A 9,115-nucleotide genomic window follows, 5' to 3' on the forward strand; every position below is an offset into this window, starting at 1 on the left:
GTTTCTAGTCCGGCTACTGTTACCGCGAAAATTAGCAATTTGCTTGCGGCTGTAAACCGTTAACGAGCAACAACGGCCGCGTAGAACGTGATACCACTTTTCCACACCGCTTTGTCATCACCGTAGAACACCCTTAACGCACGACTCGCGCTGCCGTTACTTTTCTAACACGTTACAACGCCGCGTAACTCGAGCATAGTCGTCGCGATCGTTCGATAACGCTGGAAGATTTCTCGTATAAGGCGACAGAGGGATAGAGTTGTTCGATAGAGAGCCGAAATAGGGGCTGGAACACGATCCATGGAAGACGCAGCGTTGGAGACGGCGGTGAAACACGCTAGACAAATAAGGGGGACGATACGGAAGGCGAGGGCGTGCGCTGCCGTGTGGAAAAGTCATAAAAGTTTGAATGAAAAGTGACTCGGTTCTCCATGACTTCTTAACAATGGTCGCGATTTATTCATAGACATGGCCGCGGCACAGACGTATAGCTGCATACGGTCTCCACGCGGAGTCCATGTTCGGGAAAACTTTCCACCGTGGTACGAAATATTTGATGGAGACCGGCACTGGGTTCTATCGATCGGTGGGAACATTTTTGTCGCGCCATTAATACCGTTCGCGGACAAAGGAGCTGCGGTTTCGTTCCGTCGAGCGGTCGACGCTCGATTTAACCATAGGTCAGGTTAAAAAGTTAGATTAGCTTTGAAAACTCCGGGACGAAACTGCGCTGGAAATACGACTACAAGTATGCCAACCGTTTTCGTGGCTCTTCTACCTTCTTCTTATGAAACACACTAATCTTAGCTCAGGATGATATATCGACGGACAATATCTGACAAGATAAATCGTTGTAGATAATCGTTTAAAATTTATACGGAACAAATCTTCGTATCGTTTAACTTATTGAATTTTTCGAGTATTCTCCCGGAAACGCCTTTGATCTGTAAACGCCCAATCGGAACCCTTGTTTACCGGTTTCCCGCATCCACGTTCCTTTTATCGCGTCTCGATAGTCAAATCGAATTCTCTCCCTCCTCTGGCGTCTCCCCCTCAAAAAAATCGGTCGGAAGACAAAGACGCGGCAACCTCCCCCCTCGGGAAAATTAAGAAGGGAGAAATATCTCGAGACACATTACACTCTTCGCTACGTAATCGCGAAGGGTAGGTTGGCTCTCCCTCGAGATAGGACCAAGGTTCGCAAGGGTGTCCTCTTAAAACATCCCTTTCAGATCCCCGGCGAGTCTTGGGACGGTGTGAAAGCCACTGTCGTGAAACCGCACACTTAATTTGCCTTGCAAAATTCAGTCCCTCTTTTTCTGCTCGCCTTCTCTCCAGTTCTCCGTCTCCTCTCTTTTTCTCTTTTCCTCTCTCTCTCTCTCTCTCTCACTCTTTCCGTCTGACTCGGCGGAAAAAATGCCGGGGCTCAGGTGGGGAGAATGAAAGAACCGCTTCCCCTTTCTGAAAAGGATAGACAGAGCGGGAATTCGAACAGACGAGAAAAGCGTCGCGGCAGAAGGGAAAGAAGAAAGAAGGGAAAAGGCAGCCGTGAGTCTACTCCGATGGTGGTAGAAAAGTGTGCTTAAAATATTAACGCCGGAGGCAGTCCACGAAGGCTAGGGGTGCAGCGTTCTTTGTTCCACGGCGATGGAGGGCCACCGACACGAGAAGGAGGAGAAGGGACGGGGTTGTAGCGTGAAAGAGGACCGCGCAAACAGCCTGCAGCAGCGACGTTCAGTCCTGTTGGCAAACCATCCGCTCTCGTTCGTCCCTCCCCCTTTAGCTCCTTTTCTCCAAGCTCCAACGTCGCGCAAAATAATATATGAAATATGCGCCACGTCGAGTTTTCCGCCGTACAGCCCAAACTTTCTTCTCTTCCTCCTACGTTGCTTCCTCTTTCCCGCCGCAGACAAACCCTGGCCAAGAGTATAAGGGGTGTGAAGCCGAGGCTCGAGTGGCGAGCAAGCTTCGCCCTACCCCCTCCGAGTGCCGTACAGAGAAACGAGGGACGCTAATGAAAAACCTTGAATTTTCCATGAAGGAATTACGGCTTTCGGTACCGTGTACACTTTCTCTCTCTCTCTCTCTCTTTCTATCCTAGTTCCTACTTTCGCTCCGGATACGACATCACCGTGTCGACGAACCAACTCCCCTTATACGGCTTTTGCACCCGCTGTACCGTACAGCTAGCAGGATTATTTTCAGTCACTATACTTGCTCTCTGTTTCTCTCGTTGTCGGAAGCGTTCATTCGTCAGAGGGGTTGGTCTCACCGCCACTGGCCGGATAGTTACGAACAAATTAGGATTCTCCAGTAACCCCTTCTCTTTGGTTTCCGATGACTCCATGCCGTTGGACGCGAGGTGAATTTCAATCGTGGCCGGCAGCAGCGAGCAGAGGGCGGTCTTATCGAGATTAGAGCTCGATTTTCATGGTGTACGCGGCCGCGTTATAATGCCGAGTTTGTCCGACGGCGAAGTCGTTTTCGTTTTATAGCGGTGCACCGCTTTCCTCTCTCTTTCGCCTTCTCGTTCTTCCTCTCTCTCTCTCTTCCTCCCTCTCTCTCTCTCTCTCTCTCTTCTTGCATCGTAATGAGGCTGATCCCGAATTCTACCGGTGTCCCGGTGTTAATACGTCCGCGAAAGAGAAAACTGATAACGGTTCTCGCTAATAACGACCGATCGTTTGGAGCAGGCGAAAGGGGGAAAACGATTTTTGCCGCTCCGCTGAACGTAGAAATTTGGCAAACAAAATAATCGGGAATTTCACTGAATTTCATCATTTCATAAATATTGGAAAATAAGCATATACGCGCACTTGATTATTTTTCATACGATGTAATTTAATTACGATATTACGGATAAAAGGTGCTGCAACGATTTTATGCTTAATTATTATTGCAGATATGTTATATATAGTGACAGGGGGAAATTAATTTTTGAAAGCTAATATGTATGTAATGGAAGAATTTATGCTCGTGACTGGCAATCTTCTGAAGATGTTTTTTTGCTTCCAAGCTTTTCATTTATGTGTATTTCATTTTTACGTTATATTTTCACAATAATTTTTACATTGTAAATCGGATAAAGAAGAATCCTTTAAATCTTTCGAAGAAGTACCGTTATCAATCCAAACGGTGGTACTTAAAATGTGCATATTTATAGCATATTTAATCGTAACTTTTTGAATACTCATATTTAATCGTATTAAATTGTATTCAATTATTACTATCGGTAAATCTTTTTAATGGATAACTTAAGTTTATCATCTGCTAATCGCAGGAAAAATTAACGATTAATTTTACTTCTACACTTTGATGAAATTCACGTAACATTTGTTCGAAATTGATCAAAATGCCCGGACGTTTACAAGCGATAGTGTACATGTATTTTTTTCATGTTTCCTACTATTAATTCTGACAGTCGAAAGAACCTATCAATTCGTCAAAAGAATCGATATTGACACACGTAAATCAGAAAGTAGCAGATTTTACGTTTCGTATTAAACAATACAAACGACGCTGCACTTTAAATAACGTAACAGAAAATATGAAGACAGCTTATAAGCGAGAACACGCGGAACCTTTGATTCAAAGCCGAAGTTGCAACGGAATCGATAAACAAACAGCGTAGTTCGTTTATTAAATTTCCTTGGCGGAACGAAAAACCTTGCAACTACGTTCGGAATAAAAGTAGCGGACTGAAGGGTACAACGGACGTTTCCGCAAACAGTATCGTCTAGTATTGAGGCGTACCACTGGCGGTCGTCGAATTGAATATTGCAAACGGAACCTTTTCTCGAAGAACCGATACAAGCAGACTCGAACGATTCCCCACACCACTTTCCACTTCCTCTTCTTCCGTACCACGTACTCCAAAGACAGGAAGCTTGTACTGGGGTGGTCCGTAAGACCGGAAAGGGTCTGGTAACATCGGCGTGTAAAGAAGGAGGAGAGAGGAACGAGGGGAGAAAGACACAGAGAAGAAAAGTAGAAGAGGAAGAAGGAAAGGAAGAAGACGGTGAAATGAAAATAAAGAAAGAAGGGTCTCAAGCTCGATAAATATTGCGTGTAGCTAAACCGTCGTTGTGGTGCCCTTACGTCGTTCGCATGAACGTTCGTACACGTACAGAAAACCTATACACCGAGATATACGTACACACGAAAGCGTGTTCACACATTGCAGCACACAGGGCACACACAGTTGAATCCAGTGACGCAAAGCACACACGTGCGGTTTACGTGCTTGCACACCACCACAGAGAGTGACGCGGTCTCGCACAGCGTGGACACTCCGGCTGGGCACAGCACGAAATATTTGAGTTGCTTGGCAAACACGTAAATGTAAACGCCGCGTTTACATTGCCGTTTACTTTTCGCCCCCTCTGCTTCTCTCTGCGACGACCGCTCGACGAGCCCTCCGGGCTACGACCAAGGAACCTCGACGTCGACGTCGACGGCGACGACGACGACGACGACGACGACGAGGACGACGACGACGACAACGACGACGACGTTCCTAGATAAAGACCAGACCAAAGAGCAAGAGGAAGGAGGAAGAGGAGACGAAGAAGGAACACAGATGAATAGAGGCGAACAGAGGCGAATAGACGCGAATAGGGACGAATAGAGACGACGATGACGATGACGATGACGAGGATGGCGAGAGGATGGTGGCGCGTAAACGTCGGCTGCTAGAAGAGAAACCGACGATGGAGTCAGGAGCGAAGGTTGAGGCGGAGGTGGCGGCCGACGACGCCACTGGCGGGCAACTCTAGTCGACTAACCGTCAGGTAAATATTGACCGAGCGGGATATTGCTCCCGATGCTTGTTTGTTTATTTCAATACCCGTGACCGATGGGCTTGATAGGGGGTTGCTGTATGCACAGGGAGAAGGGAAACGAGACACACACGGCCGCACACTTTCCACATCTCTGTATGTGTCGTGTGTTTTTCGTCTCTACACAGATACACGCATATACGTCAGCCAGGATTGCATGTTTCGCGCGTATCACACACGGATGCACACGTTTAAAAAGAGAAGATAATTCCGTATAGTTAGGTGGAGTATAGAAACGCCTCGACCAGGAAAAAGAAACGCATAGCACGCTTTCCCCGGTGTCCACTCGAGTCCATTTATATCCGAGTGATATATCCACTCGAGACTTCCTTGAGAATCGTCCGGCCAGCCAAACCACGACGACAACGCCGATAACCATTGGGACAACTCTCTCAAACTCTTTCTATCGTTCTTTCGACGATACTCTGTATTCTGTGTTTCTTCTTCTGAAGAACAATCTGACCAGGTCATCGTTTTTCTTTGGAGAATATCAGACGATCCGACAGATATTCCGCGTTACATCTTGGGTCTCGTTATCACGATGTGGGAAACCTCATTGAATAGGCAGGTGATTGCTTGGTCGACAAGTTAAAACGAGTTTCGCAGGCTTTTTATTTTGGTTTTTAATATTACCCTCTGCTAGCGTTACTTTGCGTTTAGTTTTTATATGAAGGTTTTTGCAGGATTGCAGACTGAGAAGCATGTGAGAGAAATACGCTTCGTGGAATAATCGAATTGAATGAAACCGTAACTCTCGATGTACTTACTTATTAGAGCTTCTTGGGAAAAGTATAATTCTATTTCATATATTTATGAAATTCTTGTTACAAAAATTCTGACGTAAACGACGCAACGCGATATGTCTTTCCTCCAAACGATTTGCTATACTGATGATATTATTAACGTTATTATTGTTAATATTAAAAATATACTTTGGCCAGAAATTTTTAATATTCGGTGCATACGTATATTTTGCTTTTATTAGTGTACGCTGATTTTCCATTGCTTGTCGTTAGTTTACTGTATGCGTGTACAGTTGTTTCAGTGACTGTACATCGATATTAAGCAAGAAACGTCGAATTGACCATTAATCAACATATTAAAAAAAATGTCGCTAAAAATCGATCGCTGAGTACACACCGATGATTGATCGTATATTCTATTTTTTGCAGTGCTAAACATAACCTTTTCTCTCCTAATCGACATGTGGAGACACTCGAGAATTAATTTGACTATCGCTCACTCAAGAAAAATTCACGTAATTACAGACTTGAACACGTTGCATGCGCTACCGGTTACCTGATAAACTGCTTGGCTTCGTAAAAACTACAGTTTCTTTCCACGATGACATAGTAAGCTTCCGTAATAGCTCGACGAGGTGGTTAAAACGCGCAGCCTGAAATAATTAAAACGTTCGGCAATTTCCCCCGGTAGGATTCTTATTTTCCGCTAAACGAAACCAGTGGTTTCAGCGGCACGGTAATTCGCGCCATTAAAACAGTATAAACTTCTTGCACATGGCGGTGGGAAGGGTTGTTAGCCAACGGCGATGTTCGTTTTTCCTTTTCGAGTTTCTTTTTCAAGGCTCGCCTCGGTTAAGTGTTGCCTCACCCGTTGCGTCGCGTTTATCGACACCGCAATCTTCCGCTGGAATATCGTTGCATAATTCGCGCGCCGCGAATATCATTATCACGAAAGCTGAGAAGCGAAGAATTTCAATGAAACGCGCCGCGTTACGTGAACGCCACGCGTGTACAATCCTCTTCAGAAGTATTAGAAATTAGGACACTTGCTGTATTCGCGTGTAAAATCTGATAATCGACGCAGATTATAACGAAGAGGATTAAAACGCCAGAATTTTGGTATAGTTGAAGCTCATTTATACGAAGCTATCGTGAGATAAATAGTATTATACGAGCCTCTCAGAAACCATATCAACGAATTTCGTTCTAATAAATTTCATAATTGCAGCATTTGCACCCTCATGAATAATGATTTATTAATTAATGATATCAATCATACGGTTAATGTTGTTAATGATTTATAAATTGCAGGTTGTAGAATTTCGTTAGCGATTTATAATTCTAATTTGTAAGATTTAGTTGCAACAGTTCGTTTATTGTATTATTAAACTTGCTACGTGTGACTTGTAAATTGGACGTATCACCGATAATATCGGTATTTAACCATGCAAATAGCCCTGAGTAGACGACTGATATTCAAGCTTTTAAAAAAGCAATATCTTAATTCCATAAATTTATTCCAAGATATATCGAAAAGTGTAACATTGTCGTTTGTTCCTATTTTTCAATTCACGTAATTCATCGCTATGGTGCCATATGATTCATGTATACTTCGAATTCATATTTCCAACAATTCTTTATAATAGTTCATCGATCGTAAAAGTTCATTGATTGCTATTTATAATTTTTTCGCTCGCACAATAGAAGTTGGCGTTCAACTGTCTAAGTGAAATCTAATCGGCAAAAGTTCATTGAATTAAGCGTTAACTAGAATGTCATGCGACCGTCGTTATAATATTGAAAATATGTGCTATCATCGTCTCAAATTTCAAATTAAAGGTTGTAATAACCTCGTAATGATCTCACCAGCTTACTTCATTTCCCGCCAATGTCGTAATACTTATGAACGAACGTGTACACACGTTGAATGCACGAGCTATTACGCGATCATGAGCGTCGCCTTTTACCGCCTTCCCTCACTTTTGTTTTGTCTGTTTTTCCGTATGTAACGGTAATAATATTCAGCCAGACTCTCGCTAAATAGTCGGTTACAACTACCGCGATAACCATCTTATTACTCGAACGATTTACTCCGTTGTACCGGATGTTTCGTAGCTTTTCGAATGGAAAAGGTCGCGATATACGCCACGCAGGGACTACACGCGATTAGAATACGCGTCGGCTAACTTTACGACTCGCGAACGTCCGTATTATAACGGTAATGAACCGTTCTCTTTCCGTTTCGTGGCGTACAGCCGTGCTTTCTTCAGCCTCACCCTAAAAATTCCTATCTTTTGACTCGATCTCTGAACCACGTTCAACACAGCCTCCTTTGCTTTTCCTATGAACCATAATCTGCACGCGACGCGCGGCTTCACGCACGAAGAATGCCATTTGTGATGCTAAACGGTCGTCAGCTCCTTGGAATAGCGATAAAGGTCTCGTTGGCGCGCGTTTCAAAGAGCTCGGTGAATGACTGCTGGTGAATTACGAAAGTAGCTAATTTCTTCTTAATCGTTCTTATAATAATGTACGAAGTTGCTACTTAGACCTTTAAAAGCTACCTTTTTCTATCGTGTTACGATCTTAGTATACCGACGATGAGGTTGAAATAAATTAACGGACAACCGAGTGGTTCGAGAAGGAAACTAAATGTTTCGTAATAGAATTTATCTTACATTTGGAAATCAACTGATATCCACGTCTGGTTACTTTTATTTCTCAAATTTCAGGTTAGGCGTCAAAGTAAATCTACTTTTACAGCAATTGCTACTTTCTAAATTACAGATTGAATTAAAATTTTGTTCTCTACAACGTGAGCAAAATCCTTATGGTTATAGATGGTCAAATAAGTATTACGTTGTCTATTCTACGTACTGACTCCATACGAAAACATACTAACTTCATACTTGTTGATTATTAAAAGATGGCTAAAAGAAGGATAGTTTAATAGCGAATAATCGATGTTTAATATATTTATAATATGATTCATACAATGTATCGAATTAAAAAATTAATTTCCTCTTAAAAGGAAGAAAAAATCCGACTTATACATTATCCGCTTATAATCTTCACGTACAACTGCTACAAAAAAAAAAAAAAAAATTGAAAATTCCTTCAACGAACACTGAAAACGATCATCCTTGACCAAGCCATTTCTCTCCTAAGCTGAAAACAATGCAGTAGTCAATGGGCGATCAGCGAATCGATTCTCTTGAGCGAGCATCGATGAACAACGTTCGTCAGGCGAAAATGAACACGTCTGCTCGTATGTGGTGCGACGCCGCCAGGGCATCGAATAATCGTGGGCATGTGCGTGAGAGCGTGGCGGCGATCGAGTGACCGTAGAGAGGTTCACGGGGGGACGCGTGTGTGGAGGCCGCGTGGGCGTCGATACACCTTCTGAACACGCGCGCGATGGAACGCAGGACGCAACAACGCCACGTACACCATAATAGCGGTCCACGTGGCGTGGCAGACAGCCTGTCCACGGACGCACGTGTTCCTCGGCACGTTGTCGGCAATGGTAGACAC

The sequence above is a fragment of the Bombus huntii genome, chromosome 2, assembly GCF_024542735.1.
Source record: "Bombus huntii isolate Logan2020A chromosome 2, iyBomHunt1.1, whole genome shotgun sequence".
NCBI classification, from domain to species: Eukaryota; Metazoa; Arthropoda; class Insecta; order Hymenoptera; family Apidae; genus Bombus; species Bombus huntii.